Source organism: Caloenas nicobarica, chromosome Z, assembly GCF_036013445.1.
Source record: "Caloenas nicobarica isolate bCalNic1 chromosome Z, bCalNic1.hap1, whole genome shotgun sequence".
Taxonomy (NCBI): domain Eukaryota; kingdom Metazoa; phylum Chordata; class Aves; order Columbiformes; family Columbidae; genus Caloenas; species Caloenas nicobarica.
In genome coordinates this window covers 58035860-58052998 of record NC_088284.1, presented here as the reverse complement: position 1 = coordinate 58052998, position 17139 = coordinate 58035860, and positions in this window count along the sequence as shown.

Below are 17139 nucleotides of genomic sequence, written 5' to 3'. Positions count from 1 at the left end.
TCTAAGGAGATTACTGAAAATGTTAACACATAATCTTTTTCCTTTATTTGAAAGATGACAAAAAATTCAAATACCAATGTAGGATTTCACTATTCACTAATGAAAAACCTGAAATTAAAATTGCATTTTTAGCCAAAAATCTGTCTTCTGGAAGTATCAGTTAAAAATAGTAAATCTGAATGAATAATTACTTTCTTCAAAAACTCTTTAGAAATATTAGTCACAAACCTGAATTCTAAGCCACAGCTGCTGAACTACAGTAACTGCACTGTAATTTGGGAAGGGGTGAGCACACAAGGGGGATGCAAATGGGCAATGGGGAGAGTTTGTGCATTTAAAGGAAAATATGAACAATGAACTCTAAAATTCACATCACTCTTACTCTGTAAGGCTAGATCCCACTTTTTTTCAGAGTGGATGTTTGGGGAACTATACCATAGCTCTGCAATTAGTGATAGGGTTAGTTTATGATGAACCCATTTCTACCATGCTATCTATCTTGGTAATATTGTAGTATGTCCCTCAGGGAATCATAACTTTGACAAACTTACAACAACAATGATCAGTCTTTGCTTATTACAGAATAAATAGTCCTCGTCTCAGTGGAGCTGTTGAGCATTTTTTGAGGAATATCTAAAAGGACATTATAGTTCTTTTCTCCAGTCTTATCTGAAGGATGGTGAATAGCTGCCCTGTTGCAAGAACAGGACAAAGATTCAGAAAGCATGGCCTGGTGTCCAGTTCCCCAGAAGACTGCTTTCTCCCTGAAGCGTTTTCGCTTTCTAACCAGAGCAGATTGCCTTCACCTCCACCACAGTTCAGCTGTATCAGAGAGGAGGAGCAGCCACCGTGGGAAGTACACAGCAATGTAGGGGACATTCCTTTCCCTTTCCTCACTGTGCAGAGGCATAGCTAGGGCCTATATTACCACTGCAATCTTCTAAACATTTATCTGAAACTTTTGTATACTTATTTGGTTTCCCAGTAAGTCTAGAAAATAAACTAAGCCTACCTTAGTCCAAACATAATCTCCTCTAAAATGTCTGGGTATTTTCAGGCAATAAGGCACTGTGGACATTTCTGGGGAAACAAGTCAGTAGCTGAACCTATTCACTGGCCACTGATGATGCAAACATTGCAACCATTTCCATTTAGTTTGAGATGATGGAGGGAAGTGTGTTGCAGCACCTCTGCAGTTTCAGAGTGGGGCCCTAGCCCTGGGGTAAGTTGAGCTGGCCTCATGCCAGCTCTGTGTAATGCATGCTCCAGTTTGCCCATACTGACATCAGGGATGGGTGCAAGCCATCCCCTTGGGGGATGGATAGGTCCACTAGGTCTGCTAACTTCGGCATTGAGTTGGCAGGGGAAAACAGCATGGACACTAGAGTGAGGAAAAAAGGATATGGACACTTTATCACCAGTTTGCTCAAGACAGGCTTGACAGTAAGATTGGGAAACAGAGGCTTATCTGTATCCCCATTCTCCTGTGTTCATTCCTTCCTGAGATGCAGTGGAACCATGTCAGTATGTGTGCTATAACATATAGGTCTACCCTAGCTAAGTCCAAACAATACATTGCAGTCCAAGACACAGATCAAGGGTAGGACTGCAAAAAAACTTCGAATGCTTCAGGCTTACAAATCCCACAGTAAAATAATATAAAAATAAACAAAATGAAGTGCAGATCCTTATATACTTTAGCTACATACACGAGATATTTTAGCAGCATGTTGGAGTATTCTTCTCAAACAATCACTGGAGCACAATGCTGATCCCAGAGTCTCCTCTCTGCAAGACATGTGCATGAAGCTGCTGCCTTTAAAGCCATAATTTCTTCACCTTGCCTGAAAGGAAGTGTACACATTCAAGTCCTGCAGATAAGCAGCTAATTTATGGAGCCAAACAAGGCTTAATGTGAAGCAGACACTAAAGACTCAGTTTTACTGAGACTTAGTTCTGGGTGCACCACAAAGTTAGGCATGATTTTTTTAAGTTCAGAAGAAGATGCACAAAGTAATTTTACATTAAAAATGTATTAGTCAAGAAAGGAAGACTAGTAACATGAGTTGCTGTTTTGTTGAAACTTAGCACTGGAATTTCTCTTATAAATAAGCATTTTCCAAAATTTGTAGTACAATACAATACAAAATAATGCACAGTATGCATTATTTGTTAAAACTGTTCTAATAATGCTTTCATGTGTAATAAAGGAAACTTCACCTCGCCTCTACTAAGAGGGAGACATTTAATAACTGCTCCTGTCTGCTCCAGTGGAATTAACCCTACAATCAAAATGCTACATTTTAACATGTTTTAATAGAAGTTATGATCTAAGACAACTGAGGGACACCACTTGTTCTGTGCACTGGTGGCTGGGACAGGTACAGAAACTAGGAACGCACTTGACCCGGGAAGGCTGGGCTTACGTGGTGCCGTGCAAGTTCTGTTTCCCCACACTCCTGTGTCTATGGGATGGGGTCTGTCAGTTTGCCCTGCCTATATCTAAAGTTGCTCATGCTGGAAGCCAGAGGCATTCCAAAGCTGAATGGAGGGGTACTGGAAGACGTGTATTCTGCATGGTAAGGAAACACAGCATTTCAAACCTTTCTCCTTCGGCACCGGTTGTCCCTCCCCAGGCCAGGTGAGGCTCAGCCCCGCTGCCCGGTGATGCCCCACGCACATCGCACCTTCTGCTCTCCCTTGAATGAACATCATGACACGGGTTTTATGACGTGATGTCATTTCTGTCAAAGCGGCCGCTGGATGTCACTGTTTCATCTCCGAGAGGCGGCCACACAGAATAATTTATCTGGCACGAAATAAAGGAATTTGGATTCTTAAGGACAGAAAAAAAAAAAAAAAGACAGAGCTTCTCGGCCTGCCCTGAAACAGCTGTTTGAAACATCCCTTATTGAAAGAACAGGTGATACAGGAGCACCAGGGGACAAGCAGGGCACTTGCTATAGCAGAGGTGATGCTGCAACCCTAAGATTGCTGACTGAACCACAGCGAACCGTGGTTGAGATATACTATTAATAGTAATTAAGGATTATGAACACCAGCAGGCTGAAGTGGGAAGCCCTCTGAAGTAAATTCTTGGGACTCTAAATAGATTCTAGATCTTGGGATGCTAGAAAGACCCTAGACTCTCGGGTGGATAGACCTACCACTATGTAAAGCAAGAGGCTTTGGAGGAAAAAGTGGAATGCCTGCTGTATCTGCATTACCCATGCTCATCACAATTTTTCTAACTCCAAGATGAAAAGTATTGCATAAATAGCATAGCTGCTTATGTGGAAATCATCTTCAATTTGAAACTTAATTATATACGGAAATGGTAACATTATTTCTTATGTAGGGAAATGTCAGGAAATCTTGATCGTGATTGTTCAGAATTTTGCTAAACATTGCAGTCTTTAAGGCTGAAGTGTTCTGGCCTGATTCCTGGTTGGAAGTGAGTGTAACCAGGGAAACAAATGAAAGTTTTGTCCATGCTAAAATAATAATAATAATAGTACTCATGTTTGAATTCTGCATGCATGCACTAAAAACAATGAGCAGCATTTTTTTTATTTTAGCATCTAAAAACCATGGAGATTTCACAGAATCATAGAATATTTCAAGCTGGATGGGACCCATAAGGGTCATTGAGTGTAACTCCCTACACATGGTACACGTGGGGATCTGATGAGGACTTATTTACACATGCAGCACTGAGCTATGGTTGGTCTTTTTGGACCAGTCATCAAAAGCAGAAAGGCTTTTGCAGCAGAAGGCTGCAGTTGAGCATTGAAAGTGCTAGACTAAAAGTAGCTCCTACAACATTGGTTTGCTGCTCTGGAGTGTCAGATGTAAAAATTGCACACAATTGTACACCACTCGAGCCACAAAGCCTTCCCTAGCAAAGGCCTGGCTTTAAGCTGGGCTGGCTCACAGAAAGTTTGAAAACTGAAAGGTTGTCTATGTGAAAAGTTTTTTTCTATCAAGGGATTTTTAGACATCTCTTGAGATAGAGTGCCACAGAAAGTGTTGTACTAACAATGTACTGGGCAGCTGGCGTTTATCTTACACTGTGGTGCACTGTCCTTGGGGGTTGTTAATCAGAAAACAACATCCTTGAAGAACAACAAGGTGATATGATAATTGTGTCCTTCTCATTTTCTGAATTTTTGGCACTGTTTTCTTGTATGCCCTAAGGCTGAAAACTCGAGATGGATGGAAGTCAGTGGGAGCTGCTCTCTGATAATGTGCACTGCTGTATAATGCCAAAACTCCTGAGAAAACAGGTCCCTAATCAGGACCTAGATCTCCCACAGGGCATTTCTTTGCCTGTCCTTCTGCTCCCATATGCAAGAAGTAGAAGAAAGTGTGGTTATGCTATCTTCATCCTTCAGGACCAAGAACCTTTCTTTTCATAATATTCATCCATATGGAAAAATTTGGTACAATCCATTATCTAAGTCAAATTTTTCTAAGACAAATCCCTCTCTCCCATCTCCCCAGAGAGAAGCTAATCACATTTCCATCTGTGAGTATTCTTGGGCAAACCGCTCTCAGTCAGGAGACTGTTTGAAGCTATTCATTGAGCCAGAGGGCTCCAAAGCCCAGAGCAAAAGCTAGGTTAAGGCATTCCCTTGGCACAATTTGAAGAGTCTCAGATAGAGAAGAGATTGTGAAATGTGGGAAATCTTTCAAAGTTCAGAGTGCTTTTCATATGCTGTATAATAGAAGGGGACACCAATGACATAACCAGCTGTTTCTCCTGCTCCCTGTTTTATTACGCATGTTCTGAGTTGGCCTATTTTAAGCCTCCTGGGCTTGGAAAGCAAAACAAAAAGGCAGAAGGGGAAAAAAACCTGTTTAATGATTCCTTAACAGACTTCATATATCAGGCAAGCTGCTGGCTGTTTGGGAAAATCATGCATAGAAGGTATTGGGTATATCTCCCCCAAGAGACTTTGAGAAAACACAAGCAGTTATGAACTTTAGGCACTTATTCCGTTAGGCAACAGCTAGGCAGATATATCAATCTATCTTTTGTGCATCGGTGTTTCCAACTGCCATGATATTACATTGCTTTGAAGATCTAGTGTTCACCCACACTCTCCTTCAGTTCCATGTCTGCCAAGAGAAGTATTGCACAGAAGAAAGGGCTGAAATTTGTGAAGCCTAGTATTACAGATTTTAATCCACTACTGTGGCAATATCACACCTTCAACCAGTCTATTAATCTGGAATTTGGGAGGGATCTTCTGCTGCCATCTTTCCGTTCATATCTGTTTAATGCAGTGCAAAAGCTGAACCACAGGACAACTCAACTACTGCATCCACGCAAGGAGCTGAGCTGTTACAAGACTCCCATGTTTGTTTCTCTCAGGGCTCTGAGCAGCATAGGACCACCTGTAAACCTATCAAAAATGCAAATGGAAGGAGAAACAGATACTTTGAAGACCGAAGTCTCATCTTGGTTAGACGCAAACTGGTCAACTGTCTGCGTCACTGAAGCAACCAAGTTACTCAAACTGGGCACTCAAATAACTAGCAGCAAAACTCGGCACAACAAATGAAATCAACCTGATCAGCAGTGTATAGTGTGAGCAGTGATGTGGGCCCCCTGTTCCAAATAAAGGAGCATCTAAACTCAGATGAGTAAGAGCTGCTTCATTTTTTTCTTAACAGGATGTATCAACCTTACTTTTCTTATGGCTTTCTACAAAAAACTCACTTCAGCCCACTTCTCGTATATGCTCGTGGTTCATAAACTGTGTGGGCTGCAATGATTCATCAAAATTTACATAGTAGCTGCATGCGAGGTTTTATCTCCTTTCAATAAGGCAGGCCAACTTAACAGCCCTGAACTTCTGTGTAAAAGCTATTGTTAGAGTATCAGGGTAAAACATTGCCCCAGTTGCCAGCACTAAGGATTTATAATTATCTTTTATTCCGGTTATAGCAGCACACTGCAGGCCTATGTTTCTATTCCTGTCATTATTATTGATAGCCAGATTTCTAGATCTAACGGCAGTCTTCTAAAGCCTACCTGTGCCCACAAATGATAGTGATTCATACCTGATGATTAGTCAGAGCTGTAATCAATGAAAAGCTAAGAGTAAAAGTCTCTTTTACTTCTGTCCCTTTTACTCCCCCTTTCAGTCAGCATTTTCAAGCCATTTCCCCAGCCAAATCTTGGGAAATGAAAGAACAAGAACATTTACCTGTTGATACCTGCCAGCCCACTGCTGCCACACAGACACAGATGGCCAAACATCACCTCATGAGGCCAACACAGACATGCACAGTGAGCTCTGCTAGCCAGCTGCCACCTTTTCTCCTGGCAACCTGAGGTGACACAGGAGATGGGGGGGTGGAGGGTGTCCGATTAGGCAGCCTTTAGGTGAAACCGCAGCTGTAGCTGAGCACCATACAGCACTAGAATAATTTCAGATCAGCATAGCAATGGACAGGTACAAGAGGTGTAACTATCCACCTAACACATGTCCCAGCCATGCAGGTCCCAGCAGGGAAAGGTTCTGTCACTCCTAAGGAACAGCTCACGGGCTGTGCAGGGAGCACAAAGCACTAAGGTGCTCTAAGGCACAGGAAGACTTTGCCACAGTAACCCAGGACAGTTCACCTCCTCCATCTGAGTATGTACAGTCCCAAGCACATTTTATCTCCTTGTTACGATAACCTGACACAGTTCGCTTCCTCCCCGTCTGCACAAACCCCTGCACAGGCACCAACACGACGGCCAGCTGCAGATCTCAGAATTTGGACAATAATACCTGCGTTACACTTGCGAGTTCTCTAATGAGCAAAACAGGACATTGCATATGCACGATCTGTCAATCAGCACAAGTTTTATTATCCAGCCCTGCAGTGCTTTCCCTTGAGCTTCTCTCCCGAGCAGGGCTCCACTGCACAGGTCCCCATTTGCTCAGTGTCAGTGTCCTGGGGCTCCCACCATGGTAACTCTACACTTTACATAAAGCCAAATCTTTCACTTGGTGAGTGTGATGCCTCATCCCTGAGGGATCCGCAGCTGCTTTTTGTTCGTAACAGATGTGATTAAGCAAGCTGGGGGGCTTCAGCAGGTGAGGCACTGAGGAGTTCACAGGCCATTTGCTATAAGCTGCATGGTCAGTTCCCCCTTTCAGTGGGGAAGGGTCTCCAAGAAGAAGGCAGCATCTTCCAAACCAAAGGCCCAGAGGCAGAAATGGAGATCTGTAACAGAAGGGCTAGGCCCTTGCTAAGGACGGTGCTTTAATAAGCTGTATCTTGTAGGTACACCTTGAGATTGGAGCTTTTAGCTGCAGATGGAGTCCCATTGCTTCAGTAACCTATCTTTGGGTCACAGACAATCTTTGCAGCTCGTTTCCTACCATGCCGTTGATTAAGATGCATTCATTTCTTCCAGAGCCACTAACGTGAAAAACCACTTGTGGCCCATCACCATGGGGCCTCAGTAAGCAGATTGCTGATTGTCTTACTTGGCACAGATTTACATGGATGTTGGTGCACAGAAGCCGAACAGTTGTGTTGAGTGCTTCATAGGCCACTAACAATGTTATAACTGTTGTCATCTGCACTCTTATCTGCAATGGGTATGGTCATGTGAGCTTTTTGAGCTTTAGGAACAGCAACTGAAAGGGTCATACCACTCTCAGATGTCACCATTTTGCCCTGCAACCTTCCGTTTTCATGTTAGAAAAAAGTTCTGCAGTGTACTCAACCTAGACCTTCTCCCACTCCCACAAAACATTAACATGTTGATCCATTTCTGTGGGCTTCTAACCTGCATTTGTACATATGCCACACCACAACACTCCCACCAAAAAAAAAAAAAAAAAAAAGTGTCATAAAATCAATCCTACGGATCTACAGCTTGAAAACTTTCACTTTATTTTTCTTAAATAGCATTGGGAAATGGGCAAAGAACTAACGGGAAACAGGAAGAGCAATGTCCTACAAGTAAATAAAAAATTCTCAAGTAAGCTCTGCATGATTATAACTTTTGAGGTCATTTTTGGCCAATATTTTTTAATTAATACATTAATTTATTTTTATGAAGTTCACCTCTGTTAGTAAACAGTACATGAACTAGTATTAGTCTTCAGAATCACTCTCTGCTTGAATGATCTGTCAAATACCTGCAAAATGCTTTCTTAGTTTTTCACTATTTGCAAGCAGCCCATTCTCTCTGACCAGATAATAAAAGAACAGGACATTTCAGATTTTCTGACAAACTGGAGTATATCCAAGTCCTTTTCTGGGAAATTAATTCTTGCACGTATGAATCTGAAGCACGTTTTGTAAAAGAGTCTGGAACTAGCACTTCAAACTGCTGCTTCAATTAAGCCTTCAAGGAAAAGCCACTTCTTACAAAACACACAGGCAGGAAAGCAGGAAAAAGCCAGTCTTCTCCCTACTCACTTCTAGGAAATCAGAAGTTAATATTTCTATTTCTATTAAACTAGATTGTGCTCAGGATCAGATATTTGAAGGCTCCTGATTCTTCATGGATAGTTTAATATGAAAACACTCAAAGAGCTGAGCTTTTCTCCTTCAGCCAAATAGTGGTTTTGTAATTGAGTTATTAAGGTTATTCAAAAGGGTCACAGACTCAGCCACGGTAAGTTACTTAAACTGTAAATAGATATTTATTTACATTCTTCAGTTATCTGTCTAGCTCACTATGGGATCAGTACAATAAGCCCGTTTCAATACAAGAAGCCAAACGCTTCCTACACAGCTTTCAGGTCTTTCAAAACTGTAAGCAGTAAAATTAACTCTAGACTTCCATTGTATTTTGAAGGTACAGGGAACTCAAGCTACATTCTTTATTTTCTCTGTATCCTACAATTTAAAAAAGCATTATTAAAGTTGCAAAGCCCTAAAAAGTTAAAAATCAATGCATTCCCTTTCTGCATAAAATGATAGATTTATTTACATATTAAAATGCTATTTGCTCCCTGCCCCCACCTACCCATAGGTTTGGTTTAAATTAATGAGCAGCTATGCTGTTTTCTCATCAATCGTTGTACATCTTTCTCAGCCTGCTCTTGAAGATCAACTTGTAATTTCATTATGACTTTTTCTCTAATAGTTATTGTTAAATAATCAAGTGGTTTTACATATTTATGAAATAATTTATTTCCGCGACAACTTTGACATTATGATAATCTCAGTTTATGGAAAGGTCTGTAATTGCGGAAACTCAGTTTGAAAAAACTTATTCAAACTTCTAGCATGTTTCATACTAAATGTTATCCATTTTAGGTACTGGTGGCTTTTCCTACAGCTGCAAACATACATTGCCTTTGCGAATGGCTTCCTGTCAGGTATCTGGAAAACAAGGGAGATTGGGTGACTCTGAAAAGTTTAAGTGAATCAACTTAACCACAACCATCAGAGTTTTGTGGCAGAAACAGGGACAGACCCTAGTATTTCAGAGACAGACTTCTCCATCAGATCTTCTCTCCCTTTCCTGGAATCCTCTGTCTCATTCATGACCACTGACTAGAAGCTTTCCATGAGGAGGTATTCTGCGTCAGAGAATGTCCTGTCAGGAAAGTCAAATATTCTTTAGGACATAGGAAAACTACAGAAGCAAAAACAGTTCTCCTTCAGCAGCCCACGCAAAACCAGACGATTTTCCTCTCTGTCTGAGCACGCTGACATCTGTCTGCTCAGCTGCCACAGCTGAGCTCCCCCCAGCCTCCTCCACCTCGTCAAGGGCCAGGCAGGGGAAGGGAGGCCTCACAGTCCCACACCTAATGGCACCAGGGCTGCAAAGGCCTTGTCATCATCTGTTTGTGCCTGGAGGAAAAGTGTCAAAATTAAACTCAGGCATCCAGGAAGCCAGGATTCTATTTCTGTTCCCTCATAACTAAATTATTCAAAAAAAAAAAAAAAAATCCAAATGCATTTTTCCCCACATGAGGGGTTATTAGATACTAATCAGCTTTATTCAGACTTCAGAAAGAAATGAAATCTGACTCCTGCAGGCAAGAGCCTCCTTTGCTGCACACCTCTTATTCACCCCCAACGCAATTCCATCCTGTGCACAGACCGAGGCAAAATCCTGTGGATAAGATGGTACATAATTATATAATTAAAGACTGCTGAACACACAAACCTCAGGGGTCTAACTGAGCCTATACAGGGACCTACAAGTGTAGCCTTTCTCAACTTGTGAATGTGCAGCTTCTAAAGATTAATACTAGTAGTTTGGGACGTCTATATTATTTGTGTTTTTCTTAAAGGAAGAAAACAACCCACCCACTCACCCCCGCCAGATATTCCTCATGTGTAATTATATTGGACCATAGCAGAGATGGCGCTTGCGGCGTGGCGGCTTTGTGCTTGAGTTAATGGAGTGGCTGGTGGTAACTGGTGCCACCTCCAGGGTCAGCAGCTGCGAGGGGGTGTCAGGCCTTCTCCTTTTACAACCAGACACAAACGGGCTACCAGCTCCCCACAACCAGCTGCCCAATGGCCGCCTCTGCCCAGCTCCCAGCCTCACCCCGCTCCTCCACCGCACACCCGTCATCCTCATCCCTGCGTCTTGCCCCTCGGACACCAAAGGAGGCCGTGCGCTTGTCAGATGATTCTCCGAGCAATACCTCTGTTTCTGAGTCCCTAGCGGTTTGTTTCAACTGCTAGAAAATGAAGGCTTCCCATGTTGCCAAAAATATAAAAGGGAATATACCTAAAAGATCTCCTTCTTACCTTTAACTTCACATCAGTTATATTTCATTTCTCTTCAGCAGTACTAATCCTGGCTTACCCTCAGATAAAAAGAGACAAGAATTAGGCCTGTGTTTTAATTTGTGTGATATACAGACTCTAAATGGAGTTTGATACCTCAACATCTAGTTTTTGAGCAACTGAAATTAATTTTAAAGCCTTTCAGTAGCTCCTGAGTGTCCCTCACTCCTGCACTGCTGTGAAAGACCCACGTAAAAGCCAACACACTACCCTGAGGATAAAGTCAAAGGGAAATTAATCTAAATGCTACTAACACAGAAATGCTAACAAAGCAGTGTAGCTACTGCTGCAACTGAAAGAATCTTGTCTTTTATCTGCAGCAGTATGGAAAACTATGTCAGAAAGAAAATCTGACTTTCAAGTTGATTTTGGCCTCTTCAATTTATAACCTGGTTTTAAAACTATAGCCCGTACTGAAAGCATCTGATCTTATCCATCAGCAGAACTGGGGGTGCATTCTCCTCCAGTTACTGCTGTACAAAATTATAAACTTCAGTAGGAAGCACCAGAGTGGATAGGGAAAGAGTTTAACTCCAGACCTTCTAACCAAGCCGTAACCTAGCAGACTCCAAAATCCAAATGGCCACAGTGGAAAACAACCTGTTGGACTGAGCCACCTCACTGTGGATGCAGACCCTCAGCAGTGACCAACAATCAGAGGAGTGGAACATATGTTGTGACTGCACAGACATGACTGCCATGCTCTCCTCTAGATTATGCATTTGTTTTCAGTTTCATGCCCCTGCCTGTTCTCTATTTCTCCAGTCAGTCATGATGCCAGCCTCCCTCATACACTGCTTTTCATGTATGGGAAGGACTCCCAAAGGTATTCATTGCTCTACCAGAACTCTTTTAAAGTCCTGTGCCGGGCTCAATGCCTACAGAAAAACTCATCCGGTCAGGTTACTGATGGGGTGGTGTGGTGCTGTCCGAGTTGCTTTTTTCTACTTGTCTGTTGGTTTCCTACACTCCCTTATAACACAGGCGTGTAAAGTCCGTGACTGTTTCTTTAGCGGGTACCTGCACAGCAGCCGGCACAGTGAGGTCCTCCTCCTTACCTCAGGCTCCTCGCCTCGGTGCTAACACAAGCCCAGGGGAACCGCAGCAGCATCACTGTGTCACCCAGCGAGGTGCCTGCGAGCAGCAACAAGCTGGGGTGCAGCTGCGTCTCTCCCCGAGACGACTCCACAAGGAGCACAAGCCCAGGCGGTGTTTATTATCCACAGCTGGGGTGAAATGACCTTGTATCTTGTTTTTGTCTTCGTGCTGTATTTGAAATAGACAGGGATTTCTGTTCTCCCTGTCAGCTCTCAGAGGAGTTTAGTACAAACTGTCCATTTCAAGTGGTACAGGAGGAACCTGTGAGTTTAAAAAAGCAGCTTTGTCAGGAACACGAAAAAGAATACCTGACTCTATCAAAGTTAGGCATAAATCCATCCTGTTCTTTTTCAAGCATACTTTGTCACCTGCTCTGTTTACTAAGTATATCTCTTTCATAAAAGAGCTTTCTCTATTGCAGGGCATGCCTATTACAGAGGTCTTAACGACTCTCCTTTGTTCTTGAAAAAAAACCAAAATCTTCACAATCATCCTTTTATCTGCAACTGCAAATGGTTATAAAGTTATTGGACTGCATTACATAGCCAAAGAAAGAAGGAAAATGGCCAGAGTTAGTCTTCAGCCTTCTGTTCACAACTTCTGTGAGGCTGCCACAAAAATGCCTGTTAAAAATGTCTTTTACAGTGACACTAGGTAGAAGGTGCTGTCCACTTTGTGTCACTGCAAAGGCATGATACAAACCTAGTAGCCACACTTGTAAACTATTACTACTTCAACATCTAGCTTGGCCAAACTAATTCTAAAAAATATTAAAAATTCTCCTGTGTGATCTATAGCCAAAAGAGATTTTGTTAACAAACAAACAAACAAAACCAAAACACTCCAAGTAATCTGAACATGATTTTTTACATATATGGCTTCGCTAAGCAAGTCAAAGGTTAGAATCACCCATAGTCAAACATTTTTATTTCAAAGTTTATGCAATGTGACACATATTCAGCAGTGCTTGTAAAAATTCATAAGCTGACTAATTCATGTCCAGGGATTTCAAAACTAGTAATCTAAGTTCACATTCAGACATTTGAGTGAGTTCCCTGATTTCCAGCACCCCTGCACCACCACCATGAGCAGCTCCTTCTGGTTCTTTTGCAGCCTCTTCTCAGGATTAAGAACTCATCACAAGAAACTTCTGCTTTGCCAGACTTGTTAGGTGTGGTTTCACATACATTTCACAGAATATATGTTATATATTCAACAAATCTGGCAGAGATGAAAAGTGTCCCTATAGTCATACCCAGGAGGTTTTTTGTTGGATTGTGGGGATGTTTTTAAGCAATGATAAATGTATTCAGATGAAAACATTTATGTCAGAAAATCTGCCAATAAAATATTACTTAATAGAGTCTTTTAGAGTACCATTTGAACTTTCAGGCCATCGATGATAGCAAGAGAAGTCTAGTTAGATGTTTCATGAAAAATTCTATGCTAATTTAACTTTTAAACACAAATACAACTTTTTTAAAATAGGTTTACAAGCTCTGATGCTTTAGTACTCCTGATCTGTCATTGTAAATATACATAACGGTTTGAAAATCAATAAATCTATGAGTCAAGTAATTCAACACAAAAGTTCAGAAAAACAGCCTTTGCTGTGATACATACTCTGCTGCCTCCACCCCTGAGTACACACGTATTCCTAAAATACTCATGAATTCTCAAATCACAGATTACATTCCCAACATGAGTCATATCTTCTGCATGTGAAAAAGCTACCCAAAAGGAGGCCTACCTCCAACTCAAATCCCTTTAAACCAGCAAAAATCAAAGTACTCTTTTTTTGGTGTGGGAAAATAACAGAAGATTGGCGAGGAGGATTATAAACATACTCTAGTGACCTGCACCGGAGGTGTACAAAAATACATATATGATACTAATTGTTCTTTGGCCTTGTGTGTGGGACAAGTAGAAACTCTTTGTTTCAGTAACACAGGCCTGTGAAATACTTCGAGGCACCTTATCGGACATCCTTGAGATTCCTGCCCTGCTGTGGGAAAGATCAAAGCACAGCGGTAAACTACTCCTCCACATTAAACAAGAGAAAACAGCAGGTTCAGTGATCCTCTAGCACAGACCGCGCCTCCTGGTTCCTGTGTCCCCTCTCATGTGCCTCTGCCCAGGTGCTACCTCGGGGTTCCCCCAGTGGTAACAAAACTAAATGTACTCTTTGCATTTCATCCGTGGTCCTGTTGTTGTTCCTGTATCCTATCTGTGCTGGCTCACACACTCGGTATCCAGGTCTGTCAGAGGCTCAATGTCCTCAACATCTAGTGGCATCTCCATCCTACCAAAAATTTCCATAGCCATTCCCGCATACAGCCGCAGGTCTGCAAACCCCCTCCACAACACGCCATTGTCATACATTCCATGATGGCATTGAGATCTGTTTGCTCCAGACTAGAAAGATGCTTAGTTTAATTTATTTACCCTTTTCAATGAGCTCCTACCCCTCCCACTGAACTAAATGAAAGCTGTTGAACTGGAGAAGAGCTGAAATTTCACCAAACGGCCAAACTCAAAGCCAGCCTTGCAGATTTCTAAACTGAATCCCAAACCAGACATGCATTTTCTAAGTTGGCTAGCAACATCCCATAAAAGTCAGTATTCTTACAGCATTTTGAGCTTAGGAGGTTCAAGCAGCACAAGTACAACCTTTGATCTCAAATCTTACAAAACCAGTCCACAAGCTTGGGTGGGGTACAATCCAGGTCCCCTCTGAAGGGTCTAACCTTTAGCTTCTGATGCAGGTGCTAAACCCAGTTCTAAATGTATTTGGGGATCAGACCTTGAGCTTTTTTTTTTCTAATCTTCTCCAGCTCTAACTTGGTCATGGGTACATTTGTGCATCATGCTTCCTCAGAGTGAATTGCTTTAACACTGCTCAGTCTCCTGATGCAAGCTTGCTACTTATTCAAATGACAGATCACAAAATAACTTTATCTGTTCTCTGGGGAAAAAAAAAATAGAGAAGACTTCAGCCAGATCTATACACTGTCATTAAGGCTAAAGATCTTACACTAAAGCTAAGGCCTAAGGATAACTGTAGGAAATGGATGCAAGAGCTAGAACAGTTCTGAATAAGCAACAGTAATGAGGATTAGCAACCCATTCTGACAGGCTAATTATATCAGAAGCTTTCATAAAGTCAGCAACTACAGTCTCTCAAAAACACATACATAGATAGAGGCATGCAGCTCTTTTATACCTATATATAAAATATATGTGTGTGCACTTATAAGTATGTCTATATGCATGTATATTTAACATTTTAATACACTTTTTGTGGTTCCAATGCATACATTATCTATTACAGAAATGAAATTTCTTACTGTCAGGTTTTGGGGGAGCTTGTTTCTTTGGTTCCTCCAAATAAAATTCAAGGTAGAAGGGGAAGAGCTGTAGATAGCTATGAGTGCCTCGCTTGCACCTACAGCAGACAAGGTTTAAAGGATGGAAAAGCCAGGAAAAAAGGGTGGAAAACACTCTTATTGATGGAAGTGCTGGACCCTCACCAGAAGGGAGGCAGGAGATGACAGAGCAGAGCTGTGCTGGGAGAGGAAGGACACAGCACTTTCATCTTCAAGTGGCATCAAAGGAGACCACACTGTGCACTCCCCCAGGATTCCCAGCATCTAAGTTCACCCTGAGCACAATGCCTCTGTCTGGGGACTGCTGACAACGTACAGCTGCTTCCTCCCCAGACACAGATGAAAGCCTCACTTCTGAAAAAGGAAAGAATTATGACCTTTTCATGATTTTACATCTGTGGACCTGCACATAGGAACAGGAGGCAAGAGCAGGCATTGATCATCTACCCTCTTCTGCAACTCTCATTGCTGTCTGGTTATTTTTTATTTATGCTGTAATACATGGAGTGCAGCATCACCCTCTCTCTCCCTCACCGATCTGGAGAGCATCAGTTGTCATCATGATAATGATAACTCCAAGTCATTGCCTACCCTGAGAGCTCTACCTCCAACAGGGCCCAGAGCAACTCAACAACTGAAAAGGTGCTCAGCCCACCCAGTTGGAGGCCCTTCCATTGGAGAAAGGAACAGCTTGTGAGCCTTCATTATCAACCAAGGTGATAACTCCCTCTGCCTTGTACAGAAACCTTAATCCATGGCAGACTCTGTGGCTATTCTCTTTTTGTGCCAACTTAGTAGGACACAGTCCCAAAGACAACTGAAAATGGAGAAAATAAAGTTTCCTGCAACTTCCAGACTGGAAGGGAACTTGACAAAATTGCCAGAAATAGTTACAATTCTTCTCATTATTGCCCTATACAGTGGTACAGAAAGAAAACCACAGAGAGTAAGATCTTCCACACTGCTGCATTCAGTAAGCCCAGAGCTATTAGAGACCTACAATCTGCTCCCATGTGTGCACAAAAAGAATCACAAACTGCTGGAAAGGATTATTCAAAAAAAATTGAGCTTTCTGCTGCCCATGCAAAAGAATTCACTTGGAGAAGGAACATTTTCTTTGTAAGATCCAGGTGTTGTGTCACCCTAATGAATAAGACTAAGTCCTCTGAATTTGAACAGCTATCAAATGGAGTAATTAGGGATTAAATCAGTTTGTGGTGTAGCCAGTGGTCAGGTCAAAGCAAAATTGTTGTGACAAATGGCCTTGGTTCTCTGAAGAATATTAGATCTTTGCAGGGTTTGTGGAAATTGAGATTCCGGGGGGAAATCATTAGTAACCATTCGAAAAACTAAGCCCATACAGTTATATGTGCACAGAAGAACAAGAAGGCAGAGCAGCGAGGGTGAGGACTTGTGCCATCTCCTGGTACAGATGTGAAAGCAATTTCTACGATGAAAAGAAAAAGAAAAAAACCCCACACAACAACAACAACAACAAACTTATTGCAAATGGCAGGAATACCATGAACATAGTAAAAAAACTGGTTTGTTTTGTGAGGACACAGCCCTGTTTTCAAAAACTACAAAGCAGCACACAAAATAAATAAATCATAAATAAATTCAAAAATGCAATTACATATATGTAGCTAGTGGGGCAAGTCATGAAGTTGAAAAATGTCATTCCTAATGATACAACAAGACAATTCTGTGTCAGAGTGAAAGCTGAACTTCCTGGAGAGCGGTGGTTCCAAACGCAGTGTTACCACAGTCATCATCTAGAGGGACACACATCACATAAAACAGAACTGAAATCCCAGCTTGTTTCACTAAGCGACAAGAAATTGCAAAAAAACCCCTAAACTCTTGGTCTTTTTGCCAAGTCTGC